We start from the raw sequence: 20,162 nt of genomic DNA on the forward strand, positions 1-20,162 counted from the left end.
TTTAATCCCTAGTTTATAAAATTGAAAATAGGCATCAATTGTAACCTTATAAAATAAACTACGTAGGAAATTAATAAACTGTGGCAGCCCTTCCATAACAGGAAGTGATTCGTACATGGGCAAAACCAAGACACAATAACATTCGTATTGGTGTTTGCCTCCATCCCATAATTTTAATGTTGGTAGTTTTAAAGGGCAAACCATCCACATTAAATACATTGTGGTGTCTAATGGTGCGTTTACAGACAGATTTATCTGACAGATCTTTGAAGCCAAAGCCAGGAACAAACTACAAACAGGGAGCAGGTCATAAAGTAAAGACTGAGATTCCTCCTCTTTTCAAATCCATTCCTGGCTTTGGCTACCAAAATCTGTCAGATAAATCTCTCTGTGTAAACGCACCCTTAGGGTTCTATTACACAGAGCGATCTTTAACGATTAACGACCGAAAACGAGATTGTTTATCGTTAACCTAAAATCGTTCACCACATTACACAGAACGATGGTCGTTACACACTATCGTTTGGACGATTAACGATTATTTTAGGTTCAGATCTAAATTAACGATCAACGACAAACTTAACAATTTTTCGATCGTTGCCTGCAATTACACAGAAAGATTATCGTTTAAATTTGAACGATTAACAATTTTTCGCACCATAATCGTCCTGTGTTATAGGGCCCTTAGAATGGCTTTCCTGTTCTTCTCTATTGCTGTTTGTCCCTTCCATGCTCCTTGAACCGCACCGGCAACAGTGGTGGTATATCGTCGGGACATATTACAACCTTGTGCAAGCCACAATAAGAGCCACAGAAGCTCCAAACATTTGGCTTTTTATTTGTGTTTCAATTACCTGATAAAGCAAAAAAAAAACTTGACAAGTACAACTCAAGAAGGGGGGGGGGGGGCAGCATCAGATATGCAAAGCCAAAAAAGTCCCACCTTTCAACATACGTTAAAAATCGAATTTAAATATATTTGTAGATAAAATTGCAATATACCCAAGAGACAAGAAAAAAAGAGTCCAGACCCAATATGTTCCCGATATTAGATTTGCCATGTAAAGTGTGAGACAAAATTTTAGGATGAGGTGGTGTTTGATAATAAAAAACCAAAGCCTTTACCGTAGCGCATATCATCAGTGGTTCAGTGCAGACCAATAGGGTTGCAGGAAGCATAATTCAGGTCATCAGCTCCACCAATCACTTTGTCCATATCCCATTCTAATCCCCAATATCAGGCAGGAAACTCTTGATCAAAAGCTTTCCCTATGAGCTCTTCCCTCATTCTCACCCTAAGCAGACAACCTGCCCTAAAACCCTGCAAACCTGTCCGATATTAAGCACCTAATTTACCAACCCAAATGTGATTAGTGTATCAAACAGGGAACTAATGGTACTTTTACATGGAGCGACAATTCGCCCGATCGCACGATTAACGATTTTGAATGAACAATGTTTTTTTTTATAACGATCAGCGTTTAGACGGAACAATACATCGTACGGAAAAATCGTTTTGCGATCGCTTAAGCCTATCTCACACATAGGGGAAATCGTTTACACTCAAGATCTGCAAATTTTTTGCGAACGATCAACGATGATTTGAGAACATGTTGAAAGATTAAAATGAACGATTTCTCGCTCATCGTTTGCGGCGTTTACACGTACGATTATCGTTCAAATTTGATCGCTATCGTGCAAATTCGAACGATAAATTGTTCTGTGTAAAAGGACCATAAGCAAAGTTAGCAGCCCAAATGGATGTATAGGAGGTTAGGGCAAGTGCTCCATCAAGGTGAGACTGAGGGAAGAAGACAAAGGGAAACTTTTGATCCAGAGTTTTCTGCCCGATACTAAGGACTGAAATGTGGCATGGACAAAGTGACTGTTGGAGCTGACTATCTGAATTGAGGGCCTTTTACACAGGCAGATTATTGTGTAAAAAAAAATCATTAAATGATTCAAATGTAAGTAATAATCTTCTGGTGTAAATGTGGCAACAATCAAACTACGAACAAAAATTGGTAAAATGTTGTCGATCGCATCTTTTAAGCGGACCTCAAAATCCTTGTTAATCGCTCTCAAGGCTTTCACAGCAAACGCTCCTCCTTCACAGTATATAGATATGAACGTAATGAACGTAATTATGTATATTCACAGAATATATACAAACCCAATTACGATCGCATTAAAGGGGTAGTGCGGCGGTAAACAATTATTCACAGAATAACACACATTACAAAGTTATACAACTTTGTAATGTATAAGATGTCTGTGAATGGCCCCCTTCCCCGTGTCCAACCACCCCCACCCGTGTACCCGGAAGTGTGGTGCGCTATACATACCTGTCACGTGCCGACTCGTCTCCGATCTTTAGTCAGCGATGTCGTCTTCGGACGGCCGGCCGAATCCCTCCGAGCGTCCTGAGTGCCGGCCCCCCTCTTCAGCGTCATCAGATGCTCAGCCGCGATTGGCTGAGCACAGTTAGGATGGATGGAGGGATTCGGCCGAAGACGACATCGCAGACTGAAGATCGGAGACGGGTCGGCACGTGACAGGTATGTATAGCGCACCAAACTTCCGGGTACACGGGTGGGGGTGGTGGGACACGGGGAAGGGGGCCATTCACAGACATAACATACAGTACAAAGTTGTATAACTTTGTAATGTGTGTTATTCTGTGAATAATTGTTTACCACCGCACTACCCCTTTAACGATCATCACTTGTCTTTCAATAAACAAGTGATTAAGCGATTTGTCTGTATGTGTAAAAGGACCTTTCCTACTACTCTTCTGATTTGCAATGAATCACTGACGTTTCGAGTTACGTGTTGGGGGTGTTAAATGCTTTGATTTATATTATCAAATGCCTCCTCATCCTACAATTTGCCATGCACTTTCCCAACATCCTTAGGAACCTATTGTGTCTGGATAGGACTTTTTGTTGTCTGTTGGGTATAGCGCAATTTTTCTACATATATCCAAGTTGGATTTTTAACATACAGTGATCGATATTAATTGGTTCCAAGATGACCATTGTATGTTGAAATTATTTTGGAATAGACCATTGGACCATACATACAGCCACAGCGCAGGACTCACAAAATAACTGCAAGGACCTCACAGGTGTCCATCTTGGGCGTTTATTCACACTAGGCTTAAAAATGAGCGACGCGTTTCGGTGTTGGACTGACACCTTTATCAAGCTCCTCCTCAATGCTAAACGCCAAGATGGACACCTGTGAGGTTCTTGCAGTTATTTAGTGAGTCCTGCGCCGTGGCTGTATGTATGGTCCAATGGTCTATTCCAAACTGCATTTTCGTGCTTTGGCATCAGGACGGGTGTCGGGAGCAGAGAACCAGAGGCCAGGCAGAGGACTAACCCAACAAAAACGCCTGCCTACTAATGTTGTGCCTATGATTTGCACAACACCACCAGGTTAGTTTGGTCATCTTACAAGTAATATTCCCACTGTTATTGTTTATGCTACACTATATTAGCGCCCCTCTTTGTCTATATATGTTGTTCGTCTGCCATGTTGAAATTATTGTAAGTTGAGACCAAAATTCTATGGAAAACTGGCCCAGGTAAGGAGCAGCACAGGACATGTAGTATCACACTGTACTGAGAGAATCCCTACTAGACAGCCAACCAGTGCAGGCACCTCACTAATACTGGGGTTTTACCAGTAAAATGGCCACTTTTATTGGTTGGTCATCTAGTTATTTACATGTCCTGCAGAACCTGACTGTCTGTAGCATTGTATGTTGTATGTTGAGTTTGGTCCCAAGTTACGATGGTCCAGAAAGGACCATTGTATGTTGAAAATATTGTATCTTCAGGTCATTGTAAGTTGAGAAGAGAAGTGTGGACAGCGCTCCATAGTGTGAAGTCTGATGGCAAATGTGCAAAAAAAACAGGCGAGTAATTGGAGACTCTCACCTGTAATGGTTGTGCATATGGAAGGCACAACACTCAGTAACGCATGTGTGTGGACCGCAGCCACTCCCAGAGACCAAACCGGTAAACAAATAGTCAGATCCTCCACTCCAAACCCTGGGTATATTCAGGCGCAGATCCAAGATAGGCAAGATAAGGCAAGATAAAAGTAGATAGAACTATAAAAATTTATTAAAACAACGACACAACGCGTTTCGAAGTCGTGCGGACTTCTTTCTCAAGTGTCTTACACAAACTATATTCTAAGGTCCATAAAAAGGAGTGCACATGCTCAGGAGGAGCTATGGCACAGATGGTCTCTAATTACAGACAAAAAGTCTTTTTGTCTACTTATCTACTTTTATCTTGCCTATCTTGGATCTGCGCCTGAATATACCCAGGGTTTGGAGTGGAGGATCTGACTAAATGTAAGTTGAGGGATCACTGTATATTAATAAAAGTTAAATTTTCAAAATGTGGGATTTTTTTTTTAGCTTTTTCTATTATCTGCATATTTTCTCCTATTACTACAGCTCTGTTCCAAGAGTCGGCCTAATATCTGCCAGGTTTCTTGTAGTGACCGATTCTCTCAGGACATATTCACACATAGCAGATGTGTAGCCACAACTTCTACGACTGTTCCATTCATCTGAACAAGGCCGGCAGGAATCCATGTTTACACTGCAGAAACGACCCCCTATAGATGCACAGATCTGAGGCGTGTGAATATAACCTTACATGTTTTGAACCTTCGCTTACAATGATGCACATTAATTATCTATGATGGAAAATGTTGGAGCGGAGAAGCCTTTGCTGGGTACATATGAGACAAAGTGTTACCTATTAGCAAAGGTGTCAGTAACAATGACCTCACTTGGTAACCAGAGTAAACTTACACATCCAGCAGTGAGTAACACACATGGAGTACATCAGGATTCTTAATAGCCGACAATAAAACCCATTTCCCACAGTGGCTTTTACAAGCACGGACAGCATTACAGCAGCATATTTTAAGACTATATCTGGGGAAAGGTGAAACAGAATAGTAATAAAAAAGATGAAACAAGACAACTCTTCATAGCAAGAAGCCAAAACTTGGTTCAGTTCCAATAAACTTTCATAGCTAGCTGTCAGTCTATGAGTTTAGCTCCAGGCAAAAAAAAAAAACAAAAAAACTCTGTTTAGGGACGTTTTTCCTTCCTTCTCTTTCCTAACCACTACATCTTTCCCTACCTATCCAATGCAATATTTAGGTATATTAAAGCTTATTTAAGACTCACAACAATCACTGAACTCAGGGAGAACAGTGAAAAATTCTTCTTGTGCTCCCTGAGTTCAGTGATTGTTGTGTTTTGTTGGTCTATTTATCATTGCCCCAGTAGCCAGAATCCTGCTCCACACTGACGAGGGGCAAATACCCCGAAACTGCAGTCTGTGGATGGATGCCTAGCCTTGGTAACCCTTGTCTTATGTCGTTATACTCGCCACAGAGTTAGACTTTGACTCACAGGGGCCACCCTGGTGTTTCCCTATTTAGGTCCTAAAGCTCGCAACAGAGTGAGGACCTGAGGGACTACGTATCAGGGTGGTTTGGTGCTCTCCCCACTAGGAGGCACCCCTTGGCAATGGGCTTCCTTCTCTGGAGAGAGGGATATCTGGCTATTCCCGTGTTTTGAGACTCGTAACTGAGGCTCCACGGACCCCTTTTTTGCATATTTAAATTTTGTATGGGACAATCAATGGAGACTTGTAAATGAGTACTCCATTGGAATTTTTCACTGTTCTCCCTGAGTTCAGTGATTGTTGTGTTTTGTTGGTCTATTTATCATTGCCCCAGTAGCCAGAATCCTGCTCCACACCGACGAGGGGCAAATACCCCGAAACTGCAGTCTGTGGATGGATGCCTAGCCTTGGTAACCCTTGTCTTATGTCGTTATACTCGCCACAGAGTTAGACTTTGACTCACAGGGGCCACCCTGGTGTTTCCCTATTTAGGTCCTAAAGCTCGCAACAGAGTGAGGACCTGAGGGACTACGTATCAGGGTGGTTTGGTGCTCTCCCCACTAGGAGGCACCCCTTGGCAATGGGCTTCCTTCTCTGGAGAGAGGGATATCTGGCTATTCCCGTGTTTTGAGACTCGTAACTGAGGCTCCACGGACCCCTTTTTTGCATATATATATATATATATATATATATATATATATATATATATATATATATACATATACACATACATACATACATACACACATATATATATACACTCACCGGCCACTTTTTTAGGTAACACCTGTCCAACTGCACGTTACCACTTAATTTCTAATCAGCCAATCACATGGCGGCAACTCAGTGCATTTAGGCATGTAGACATGGTCAAGACAATCTCCTGCAGTTGAAACCGAGCATCAGTATGGGGAAGAAAGGGTATTTGAGTGCCTTTGAACGTGGCATGGTTGTTGGTGCCAGACGGGCTGGTCTGAGTATTTCAGAAACTGCTGATCTACTGGGATTTTCACGCACAACCATCTCTAGGGTTTACAGAGAATGGTCCGAAAAAGGAAAAACATCCAGTGAGCGGCAGTTCTGTGGGCGGAAATGCCTTGTTGATGCCAGAGGTCAGAGGAGAATGGGCAGACTGGTTCGAGCTGATAGAAAGGCAACAGTGACTCAAATAGCCAACCGTTACAACCAAGGTAGGCAGAAGAGCATCTCTGAACGCACAGTACGTCGAACTTTGAGGCAGATGGGCTACAGCAGCAGAAGACCACACCGGGTGCCACTCCTTTCAGCTAAGAACAGGAAACTGAGGCTACAATTTGCACAAGCTCATCGAAATTGGACAGTAGATGATTGGAAAAACGTTGCCTGGTCTGATGAGTCTCGATTTCTGCTGCGACATTCGGATGGTAGGGTCAGAATTTGGCGTCAACAACATGAAAGCATGGATCCATCCAGCCTTGTATCAACGGTTCAGGCTGGTGGTGGTGGTGTCATGGTGTGGGGAATATTTTCTTGGCACTCTTTGGGCCCCTTGGTACCAATTGAGCATCGTTGCAACGCCACAGCCTACCTGAGTATTGTTGCTGACCATGTCCATCCCTTTAGTAAGAAAGGATACCCACAGCATCCGATGCAAAATAAAGTGTGTTTATTCACACATCAGGGTACAGAAGTGCAACGTTTCGGCCAATCCGGCCTTTGTCAAGCATGACAAGGCCGGACTGGCCGAAACGTTGCACTTCTGTACCCTGATGTGTGAATAAACACACTTTATTTTGCATCGGATGCTGTGGGTATCCTTTCTTACTACAGTCTAGTGCTCACACCAAGGATTGTGAGCCCTCCTGCGTGCATCCTATTCTTCTACCTGCGATCAAATTTGGAGTATCTCCGAGGTGCTGTTGGAACCTTCTTTTATTTTTGGCATGTCCATCCCTTTATGACCACAATGTACCCAACATCTGATGGCTACTTTCAGCAGGATAATGCGCCATGTCATAAAGCTAGAATCATCTCAGACTGGTTTCTTGAACATGACAATGAGTTCACTGTACTCAAATGGCCTCCACAGTCACCAGATCTCAATCCAATAGAGCATCTTTGGGATGTGGTGGAACGGGAGATTGGCATCATGGATATGTAGCCGACAAATCTGCGGCAACTATGTGATGCCATCATGTCAATATGGACCAAAATCTCTGAGGAAGCTTCCAGCACCTTGTTGTATCTATGCCACGAAGAATTGAGGCAGTTCTGAAGGCAAAAGGGGGTCCAACCCGTTACTAGCATGGTGTACCTAATAAAGTGGCCGGTGAGTGTATATACATACATATACAGTGTGTGTGTATATAATATATATATATGCCCTTACTGTATAAGCTGTAGAAGTTGTCCTGAATTGTCAATGCTAGCTAGTGCTAGCATCCATATTATTTATTTAGGGATCCCATAAAGCCAGTACTACAAGGACTTGCAGGGTACTTCAAGCCCACTAAACTTAAAGAAGAAGTCCGGCGAAAATTTCTATTAAAGTATTGTATTGCCTCCCAAAAGTTCCTGGATAACATGGTGATGTCACTTCCTGGATAACATGGTGATGTCACTTCCTGGATAACATGGTGATGTCACGACCTGACTCCCAGAGCTGTGCGGGCTGTGGTTGCTGGAGAGGATGATGGCAGGGGGATGCTCAGTGTCCCTCCAGTGCCCTGTGTCCCTCAGTGTCCCCCTGCCATCATCCTCTCCAGCAGCCACAGCCCGCACAGCTCTGGGAGTCTGGTCTTGACATCACCATTTTATCCAGGAAGTGACATCACCATGTTATCCAGGAAGTGACACCACCATTTTATCCAGGAAGTGACATCACCATGTTATCCAGGAAGTGAAGCCTTGATGCAGTAGTAAGTGCAGGGAAAAAAAGCTCTTCATAAGCATTTCCCGTAATAAGTGTATATTGTAATTTGTATAACTTTTGGGGAGCAATACAATACTTTAATTAAAAATTTTTGCCGGACTTCTCTTTTAAATAGAGAAGTAAAAGTGATAGTCACAAGACAGAGTTCACAGGATGCCGTTCTCTGGCCTGCAAAGACATGTGCAAACATAGTCAATCCAAATTAACGTAAAGACAAAGTGCCGCAGGTTTATTTATATGAGGCCAGCAACAATCACGTGTTCATCTTGCACATAATGATACTTGGAAAGGTCTTATTCGTTTCAGGCAACAATGCATGAGAAAACAAACTGCACTTCTTGTTCAGATATCACATTACAATGTGGAAAGATGCCAATTTGTGTCAGCAACAGGGGACAAGGCAGATTATTGCATTAATATGTTTCGGCATTTTATTTAAGCTGCATAATCCAATAAACATAGATAAGGATGAAAGATTCAGTCTTAGAGGGAATAGAGCACGGTGTCTGGAGTCTGGTAATCTCTCTTCTATCCTGTATGGCACCGAGGAGAATAAAGACTTGCATTTAACTTACAGCCTGGCCGGTACACTACAATGGAACCAATAACATCTATTAGTAACGTTCATTATGCTTTAAGCCGATTAGTTGACCTCTTAGGGTGTATGCACAAGGAGCCACAGTGGGGCTGCACAAAGCAAGCCTTTCTTAAAGAGTAACTGTCATGTTTTTTTATTGCAGAAATCAGTAGTATAAGCGATTTTAAGAAACTCTGTAATAGGTTTCATCAGCCAAAAAAGCCTCCTTCTGTACTCAAGAAGCAATCTCCCAGCCTCCCCCCCTGACTTCTTATCTGTGCATTATCAGGCAAACACGTCTTCATTACAGAGAAGCCAGTGAAGACGGGTTCTGCTCTCTCCATTGTAAGCCTATGAAGGGGGGAGGGGCTGAGGGAGATGAGGGAGCAGGAAGAGGTGACATGAAGGTCAGCTGTTGGTAGACTCTGTGGGCACCTAAACCGCAGGATTCTGGGGTCAGAAAGGTCAGTGCTTATCTATGGACTTACTGAGAGAAGATTGCAGGGTGTTGTGCTTTGCAGGACTGCTCCGTGCTCACTCACTCCTAACAGCCCCTCCCCTCTCTATAGCCACATAATGGAGACAGAAATCCTGCTTCATTTGATGTGAGGGGGGAGGCTGGGAGATTGCTTTTTCACTACAGAAGGAAACTCTTTTAGTACATAAAACCAATTACAGAGTTTCTTAAAATCGCTTGTACTGTTGATATTTAATGTTTTCAGAAAAATGACACTGAAATGACAGTTACGCTTTAAGGTCTGTCTTTGTCCTCATGGATCTCTATGGAGGAAAACAAGGACAGTCCCCGGTTCATAACCACTACATGCAAGACGAAATTCTAAAAACAAATACAATCCACTGCCGATAATGCAAGATTGTAGCGGAGAATTGCCGCTAACCCCTTCTGCCACCAAAGGATGTAATGGAACCATAGGCCAATGTATTTGTGGTTAAAAAACTAAATATATTGTGGAAAACCAAAGGCCAACAACAATAGCCATTTGTTTCTTATTTTACATTTCCTGAAAACTGAACCTTCTGGTAAAGAAACCACTGTATTGGTAGGTTTCATGTAAATTCATCAATACTCTTGTTTCAATGTCTGCCAGCAATTCTGCTTACAGGAATAGTATGTACTAAAAATACTCATCCAAAGAGGAACCGACAAGATATCGCTGAAAACGCTCTATATATATAGTATAACAAGGGATCCCAGAAGCAGGAGGGGTACATTACAGTAAGATGACTAGGGGGGTGGCTAACTACCGGGTTACATGTCCTAACCTATACACAAATCAATCCCCTTCCTATCAGTCCACCAAATGTAAAAAAAAAATGTTGAAAATTTGCTCATTCACAGAATCTAAAGAGTAAGGTCCTCTAGGCTGAGCACAGGATCTCTCTAGCCATAAACCAACTTTTCTAAGGGTCCTATTACACAAAGCGACTTTTATCAACTAACGATAAACGATCGCAAACGAGATTGTTTATTGTTAACCAGAAATCGTTCACCATATTACACAGAACAATGGTCGTTAGTTATGATCGTTACTAAGATCGTTATTGCGATCGTTACTACAATTGTTTACTCCATCTGATCCCAGCAAAACAATGAACAATGAGCAATTACACTGAACAATTAGTGAAAAAATGCGGAACTTAAGCGAACGAATGTGGGATTACAGCGAACGATTGACGATGATTTTAGGTTCAGATCTAAATCAACGATCAACCACTCATGAACGATTTTTCAATCGATACCTGCAATTACACAGAACAATTATTGTTTAAATTCGGACAATATAACAATTTTTCGCATTATAATTGTCCTGTGTAAAAGGGCCCTAAGAGAGTCATAATATGAAGTGGTCACAGTGAAGTTACAAGCATGGCCACTGACACAGATCATCATTTCATTTTCCTCAATTTGCAATGTTAGGCTGTGTTTACACTGCATTTTTGCAAAACCATTTTTTTTTCATCTGTTTTATGCAACAAAAAAAAACATTGACTTAAAAAAAAAAACAAAAAAAAAATGAATCAAATTGCATTGTTCCTACAGCATTCTGCTCATCAGGCTGCGAGCTTTGAAGTCTGCTCCGTGCAGCTCCTCTCCGGGTGCTGGGAAAAGATGGATCCAGTCCTGGTAAATGTTGTGGAGTTTCCTTGGACTGGATCCATCTGCACCTGGGGAGGAGCAACACGCAGCGGAGAAGACTTTAAAGCCCGCAGCCTGATGAGCAGAATGCAGATAGGAACAAAGGGATTCGCTTCCTATTGTAAATTTGCTCATCTTTAATGGAAACCCTTCAGAACAGATTGTAAAGTTCTGCAACATAGATGAAGGTTTCCGATATTCTCTGTGGAGGAATCTTTATACACTGTAAGCTGGCTGCAGACATGTCAGAAAACAACAGCCACAAATTACAGTAAAGCAGCATCTTCCCAAACTCTGATTCCAATCTTTCCAGCGTTGTTTAGGGAAAATAAGATATTAACGATAGAAACCTCCCATCTGTACATCAGTTGTCATATAACATTCGTCCTCTCCAAGCTCCAAGTAGCAGATAATTACAGAGAGAGGGCCGTCTGGACTGCAAGTCGGTGCAATTATCCCAAAGATGCCATACTTATAGTGTGTAGGCTGTTATTAAGGGATTAGAGCTGGAAAATGGGAGGCAGCTCAAGTCACTAGGAAATCTGTCCAGCTTTTGGGACGGTCTCATTACCTGTCTCGTCAAGCTGTGCGGTAGAGCTGTCTTCCCTAAGAAACATCTCTGCTTCATAAACATGTAAACTGGAGTGAGTTACGAAGGTTATCCCGATTCATTATAACTTTATCCACCCAGGCTAATGCTCAAAATCTATTTCTGAATTCCTATCTCTTCGATATTCGTCACATTAAAAACACTACTATGTCCTCGAGATGCAGATTTTTCATGGGTGGGCGAAAGCAATAAGATCCACTTACCTGTATCCTGGCTCCATCACTGCTGTCTGCATTCCAACTCTCCTGTCACCCGGTGTACAGGTGCTTCCTGGTCTTGAGACAGGCCCGCTCAACCGATCACTGGATGTGGTGGGACAGAACAGTGATTGGATGAACGGGCAATTACTGAGTCGGGGGACACCACCGTAGGGCTGTGGGGGAGCATGAACAGGTAGGTATGGCTTCTTTATTTTTTAACATAGCACTGTGACTATGTTTGGCCTACTTCCCCATGGTATACAATGCCATACTGGTTTGGTCTAGTCAACTCTGTATGTCAGAATACCCATTTGTTGGTTTATATGCGCCATTTGGAGCCTTTCTTTAGTGAATATCACATAATGGTTTAAGAACTGCCTTAAAGCGACTCTGTACCCACAATCTGCCCCCCCCCCCCAAAACCGCTTATACCATCAGATAGCTGCTTTTAATCCGAGATCTGTCCTGGGGTCCGCTCGGCAGGTGATGCAGTTGTTGTCCTAAAAAAAAACAATGTTTAAACGTGCAGTCCAGGCAGGATTTCAGACAAGTGATGAACAAGAGAAATCCTGCCTGGGGCATTCCTAATGGTGAAGAGGGCGGGGAGGAGGGACGGTGCAAGCCTAGGGCACAGGTACTCTAGGCCATGCCAATTTGAAACAAGGCTGCTTAAAAGTTTAAAAGCTGTTTTTAAGGACAATAACTGCATCACCTGGACCCCAGGACAGATTTTAGATTAAAAGCGGCTTTCTGACTGTACAAGCAGTTTAGGGGCAGATTGTGGGCACAGAGTTGTTTTAATATATCTAGATGGGGGATCAGTGGCTGAGACTCACACCAATTGGGACAATGCGAGAAGTAGTCTTAACAGAACTGACTGTAAAGGTGGCTCCATGGACAGCACCTTCTGTACTGAGCTATTGAACTATTAGCAGAAAGAGCAGCGAACATCCATAAATAATTAAAATGGGAAGACATGGATATGCTGAAATGCAATGAGTGATTAGGGATGTTGCTAGGCACGGGTGCACTTGTAAACAGGGCTGTGGAGTCGGTAAGCCGCAGCTCCGACTCCAACTCAGACTCAGACTCCTGAATTTTATCAGGACCGACTCAGACTCCTGCTCTTTCATAAATGGCCAGTCATATACCAGGGGAGTTATTTATCATACTGGCTCAGCAGCTTCTTCCTATTGTTCTACATGATCCTGGGGCGACTTCTGAGGGAATAAGGAAATAATTAAAGCAGCTTCTCCTGTGTGTGCAGTGGATGCAGCCAGTCTCCAGTCTCTATGTCCTGAACTACTCACAACTAGACTAGATGGAGCAGGTGGTCTTTTCCTGCTAACAATCTTCTATGTTTCTAACTAAATATTCACCATACACACAGAAACACTGCTAACAATGCCAGATACCTGTAATATAGGATGTCAGCCACAGTGATATAGAGGGGTCACACATAGTGATATAGAGAAGTCACACACAGTGATATAGAGGAGTCCCTGTGGGTGTGGGGGAACACCATAGCGTGCGCACACACACACACAGCCTGCTGCAGCCATAGCACACACACACACAGCCTGCTGCAGACATAGAACACTAAAGAAAAACACCACACTGGGGACTGAGGTTACTGCTACACTACGTATGTCTTCTCCTCCTCCTCCTCTATATTACACAGGATATCTTCATATTACACTGCTGCTCATATGTCATCCAGCATCCAGGAAGAGACCAGCACAGATCTCCCCCCACACAATGGACTCTTCCAGCTCAGAAACAAACTGCCAAATAGTGACCTACCACTTTTCCTCGACCAGCCTTATCTAAGAGGGCCAGTGTCCTATTAGAATTTTGTTCATAATATATATATATATTATTATATATATATATATATATATATATATATATATATATATATATATATATATATTAATGAGCAAAACTTATAAAATTCATATCAAAACTCAATTTTTAATTGTTCTAAGATTTTTTTTTTTTAACGCTGTAGTCGGTATATTTTTTCTGACTCCAGCCAAAACTAGTTCCGACTCCACGACTCTGACTTCACAGCCCTGCTTGTAAACATTGTAAACAAGCAGCCACATTTAACCTTCTACCAGTGAAATGTTATCACTCCTCTCAATTCAATGGTTTATTAATCAATAAAGCAATAAAAATAACCCACATACAACCTACATACGTTAAATAAAGTTTTCCACTATTAGAACTTGACTAAAAGAGCAAAATTTTCCTTCAAATTCAATTGATAGCTATACAAGTCTCCATATGTTTTGCCTACGTGAATAGTTCACAGTTCTATAGTAACTATTCCTTATCTTACAGGGAAAAGAATCCTTTGTGGCTCAAAACGTCAGAATAAATCCCTCAGGAGTGGTTTGCCTTTTTGTAAAGCCCACTCTACAGGGAGATATATGTGCGGGAAAGGAAAATACAAAGTAGAAATATAAAGAGGAAAATAAATACATATATAAATAAATAAAATATGGATAGGGGAGATTTTGTATAGGACACCAAATAGAACAACAACAACAACAACAAACAGGTCATTATTATTGGGGACTTCAACTACCATGAAATAAAATGGGAAATATGTTTTATTCCCCCCCAGTAACTAAAGACTAAGGGGGACATTTATTAAAAGACGTAAAATATACACTGGGGTAAACTCATAGACCAGCTCTGGTAACATGAGAGAGGAGCTGTGATTGGTTGCTATGGGCAGTTTACACCAGTGTATATCTGACACCCTTGCAACATGAAGCCCTGTGTCAAATTGGTGTGGCCTAGAGTGCCCATGCCCTAGGATTGCGAGGCCCCTCCGTCCCTCCTCCCCGTCCTCTTCATCATTACGAATGCCCCTAGAACAATTTCTCCTATTCATCACCTGAACACTGCACATGAGCTGGATCGTTAAGGCACCTGTGCAGTGTTCAGACAGGTGATGAATAGGAAAAATCCTTCCCAGGGGCATTCTTACTGATTAGGAGGGCGGAGAGGAAGGACGGAGGGGCCTCACAAGGCTAGGGCATGGGTACTGTAAGATATGCCAATCTGACACAGGGCTGCAAGTTTAAAAGTTGTTTTTTTAGGACAATAACTGCATCACCTGCCAAACAGACCCCAGGACAGATCTTGGAGTAAAAGCAGCTGACAGTACAAGCTGTTTGCGAGGGGGGGGGGGGGTCAGATTGTGGGTACAGAATCACTTCAATGCAGTGTAATTGCAAACCACACCTGAACTGGAGACTAGAGCAGTGCTGTCTCTTAAAAAAAGTGATAAGAGAAACCAGCCAAACGACAACACTGCCGGCTGCTAGTGAAAGCGCTCAATGCAGCGAAGTCCTAGGTGCATTGCCCCCTGGGAAACATGAATATGCAAAAGAAGATCCCGGAGGGATATCTGGCTAGTCCTGTGTTTTGAGACTCTTCAATGAGGCTCCACGGGCTCTTCTTAAACAAAGTGGCCATGTTTTTGTAGCGCTGATAACTCCTTTAAGCAAATTGTAAAGGCATAAATGTGAAGGGATGGTCAGCATACTCCCTATACCTCGGCTACTTTCATACCAGTGTGACATGGTAAGAACCCATACTGCACCTGAATATTTTGACTTGGCCTAAAAAGTTATAATGAGAAGTTTAAGAGTTAATCCCACTCTTCCACAGACATTACAATCTAAAATGGAGCACAGGAAGCAGAAAGAAATGCCTCTGCAAAGAATTCCAACCCGCATACTCTGCCTACTGAAAGTACAAGGACGTCATTATGTGCAAACAGTTTAATTGGAAGATTGGATTCTGTCCAGAGCTGCAGAAAACTTCAAGGTTCGTTGGCGATATTTCCATGACTGAATGTTTTGGATGCTAGTTTTACACTTTCCACACAAAAAGTCTAAAGATATATTTAAGACCTAAATGCTGAACTAGTGGATATTGGACATTTCTTAAAAGTAGCAACAAAAGAAAAAAAAAAAATCTGAAAAGCAACTATAATAAAACTTTTGAACAGTGAAGTCATTGTCCTAGTTAATGCAAGGAGCACAGACAAACATCTCATTGTTAGGATGTAAATGTCCCTCTCCTCCACCGATACCTGCACGTACAGGCAGCCGGCTTACACTCTACACTGAAAGATGCCATTTAAAGATTCTTATTCAAGGATGTTTTCTGCTCATCCAATTCTACAGAAAACCACTAAAATAAATTAATTCTTTACATTGTTAATTCATCTGGCTTTCTATAAAACCAATGACAATGTTTATACATGCCCCTGAGGGTCAGGCGATTCCTGATGCAGCACTTCTGGGTCTTGGGCTCAACAACCGGAAGGCAGAGTTCACACACAACTTTTGCCTGGCATTTTTCTGACGTCCAACGATTTTTTATTGGCTTAATTTTTTTCAAATAGTAAACATTTGTATCACAAAACTAGTTTTCCGGAAAAAATTCAGGGTGCCAACATTTACAGCTTCACTGTATATTGTAAATATTCATACTTACAGCCAAAGACCATAAACAGACAGGGCAGATTTGCAGTTTAGACTCAGCAACACACAACTCAAGCACTTTACAGTATAATACCAATGGTTTTCAAATGTGGAGGAGTAGGTTCATGTCTCCCACCTCCAAGACTTCTCTTGTGCTGCACCAGTTCTTTGGAATGCCCAACCTAAAGACCTTAGACTCATACCCATCACTGACAGTATTAAAGGGGACCTGTTACCCCGGCTGCCCCGGTGAAGCCCCTTATACGTATCCCTCTCTCGAAATCCCGGTCCCGCCGCTGAGAAAACCCCGTCGGAAGCCGTGCATCACTCACCAGAGACGAGTCTAACGCCCATAGAGAAAGACTGGAGCAGGAAGGGGTAAGTATAAGGGGCTCCACCCCAGAAGCCGGGGTGACAGGCTTCCTTTAAGTGTGCCCCAAAGACTCGTCTCTTCAGGCTTATAACATTCGCTAAACTTCTCCCCCTTCAGCTGTCCAATCACCTTCTACTCTATCTTCTACTAATCTCCAACGGTTCCATGCACTTTTTACGTTTTACCTGTACTCAGACATTGGTGTGTGATTGGTTTTTTGACTATGTACATCCAGCACTTTCTGACTATGTACAATGGCTCGACCATGGGCATATAAAGCACTTGTGTCTCCTGTGTGACCTCAGTTGAAGTCTGTAAGCTCTAGCGAGCAGGTCTCGTATCCCCTTTGTATTTTTATTTATTCTAATTACTTAAATTTTGTAATTTGTAAATGAAACCTCTGTACCATGTGTGCATAAAAATCAAAAAACACTGCAGAATCTGTTGGCGCTATACAAATAAATATTATAAAATATATTATTATTATTCATTCTTGTGCAGAAAAGCTGTGGATTCTCAACACAGAATTTACCCTTTTCAATGCACGGGGTGAAATCTTTGGTGATTATAAACTGCAGTTCAGCTTGCTAACAAATCATCAAGTTGTGGTGAAATGCTGGTATTGCCACTACCCTTTACATTGTAGCTAATTTCCAACTTTCACAAAAAATTAATTATTGTATACTCACTGCAGGTGATCGGTGTCCCACTCACGTCATCCGCTGCTGTGACTCCTCTACTGTCTCCTTTGATTGAACGTCGGAAATCACGCGCTTCCACAGAGAATGCATTGTAAAGCATTGTTCTGACGTTCAATCGCAGGAGACAGAAGAGCAGTCAGAGCAGCGGCTGACGTGAGCGCGCAAAAGATTTGAACATTGCCGCGGGACCGGACCTGCCAAACGGACTCCAGGACAGATCTTGGATTAAAAGCAGCTATCTGACGGTACAAGCAGTTTGAAGTGGGCAGATTGTGGGTACAGAGTCACTTTAAAGGACAACTCCGGTCAAAAAAGATTAAGGAGCAGTGTAGACAAGTAGGAAAGTTGTCACACAATTTTTTGCCACATAGTCTTGCACCCTAGGCCACACCCTTTTACCAAGGCCATGCCCCTTTAGTGACCAGACAGAAAAGTGTGTCTGAAGTGTCCAAAACAGATAATAAATGTGCCTGTAGAGAAGCAAGTAACATAAACATCACTGTGCCTCCTCTATAGCTGTACACTGGGCTAAAGCAGGAAGTGCAGGGGCAGTGATTTGTACGTCACCTGCTCTTCTACAAGCATGAAGATGCCACCAGGATGCAGACTGCGACCAGGGGGGCCATGGGGGGGGGGGGGGGGGGGGGGGGTAAATCAATATTGTTACACGTAGAGTGGGCCTGCAGAAAAGGTTTCTAATATGAGGACATTATGGTGCGTTTACACAGAAAGATTTATCTGATAGATTTCGGAAGCCAAAGCCGGGAATGGATTTGGAAAGAGGCGACATCTCAGTCCTTCCTTTATGACCTGATCTCTGTTTATAGTCTGTTCCTGGTTTTGCCTTCCAAAATCTGTCAGATAAATCTTTCTGTATAAACGCACCATTAGTCTTCAAACTTAGGGTATGTTATGGTATGTAAATCAGGCGGAAAAAAAACAAAACATAACGTGGCCAACCCCTTGAAAGAGAGAGTACTTACTTGGGGTGGAAGCCTGCGCATGCACATCAATGAGAACATAGTTTAAAGGAAAGTCCCATGAAAATAAAAAAGTAAGGCATGCAGGGGGTGAAGGAACCAAATAAACCTACCCATCCCCATGCCCCCGTAGCACCGCTCCCGTCCACCAGATGTTATTTTCAGCTGGAATCCAGGTAGTCAGATACCCAGCTCTTCCAGCCACATCACGGTCGGGCTGAGCAATTGCCTGCTCAGCCAGTCAGTGACTGGGGTAGTGTCTCGCCCCAAGCTCTGATTGGCTGAGTGGGCAATCGCTCAGCCAGGTACGTGACTTTGCGGCTGTCAGCTGGACCTGTGAGGAGCCAGGAGGTTCTGTAGTCAAATATGTCAGAGATCTGTTCTGACATGCAACTTTATGACACAGTAACGTGAAGGGGTTTATGTTCAGAACACCTACCTCCTGTAGATATAATTTATGTCTAAACTGTTTATATTGACTCTGTACCCACAATCCCCCCCCCCCCCCCAAACCACTTGTACTGTCGGATAGCTGCTTTTAATCCAAGATCTGTCCTGGGGTCCGTTCGGCAGGTGACGCAGTTATTGTCCTAAAAAAATTACTTTTAAACTTGCAGCTCTGTGTCATATTGGTGTGGCCTACAGTTTCAGTGTTCATCATAGAAATGTCCCTGGGCAGGATTTCTCCTAATCACCACTTGTCTGAACACTGCACCGATGCCTTAACGATCCAACACATGTGCAGTGTTCAGACAGGTGATGAATAGGAGAAAACCTGCCTGGGGTATTCCTAATGGTAAAGAGGGCGGGAAGGAGGGATGTTGCAAACCTAGGGCACAGACACTCTAGGCCACGCCAATTTGACAAAGGACTGCAAGTTTAAAAGTGGTCTTTTAGGACAATAACTGTATCACCTGCCGAACGGACTCCAGGACAGATCTTGGATTAAAAGCAGCTATCCGAAGGTACAAGAAGTTTGGGGGTAACAGATTGTGAGTACAAAGTCGCTTTAGAGTCCCTTAACGCCTGGTGTGGGGACACAAATAAGCACCACTGAGATTGGTGCCCATCCCCATGCCTTTAGAAGGCAAGAACAAAAGTGCGGCCAGACCGCTACAACCATGACTGTATTGCTTGTTCAGCTATTTAAAGCAAATTTACAATCGGTTACATCGCCTTTTTTCTTACATTAGCAGATCGGTGCCAGTGCCAGGATCCCAGGGGCGCAGTTTTTTTTTTTTAAACGCAGCTTAGCGCTGTTCTTTTGCCGTGCACCGGTCTGGCTCTTTGCACTGGGGACGGACCCGCCGCTCCCCAGTGGGACCATAGCATATATGGCAGTACACCACCGTATAATATATACTACAATGTATTTTATAAGACATAAGGAATCTCATCCATTCATCATATGGAGTTCTTTTGAGTATTTTTAAGATGTAAAAGAAGCTTATAACTCATCAAGGCTAATGGTGTCCATAATTATTTTCTGAGCAGAAAAAAAAGAAATGGTCGGCTTTGCAGTATAATACACAGAAGCCCCAGGGGTTTCATATAATCTCTTAATCCTATGCGCAAACAGTTCTTTACAGTCCTCCCTTTTGATGACACAATCATTGCTTTTACAGCAGAACAGATAGACTTTACAAGGCAGACAAAGCTGCTATTGCTACCTTAAATATACGAAGGAGATTTCCCCCAGG

General features: G+C 42.7%; 1 protein-coding gene across 1 annotated transcript in view; it reads right to left on the bottom strand.

Annotated features, from left to right (window-relative positions):
* VTA1 (vesicle trafficking 1) overlaps positions 1-20,162 on the bottom strand; it is a 115,374-nt gene that overhangs the window by 79,892 nt on the left and 15,320 nt on the right. The gene's annotated exons all lie outside the window — the stretch shown is intronic.

Source organism: Dendropsophus ebraccatus, chromosome 15 (genome assembly GCF_027789765.1).
Source record: "Dendropsophus ebraccatus isolate aDenEbr1 chromosome 15, aDenEbr1.pat, whole genome shotgun sequence".
NCBI classification, from domain to species: Eukaryota; Metazoa; Chordata; class Amphibia; order Anura; family Hylidae; genus Dendropsophus; species Dendropsophus ebraccatus.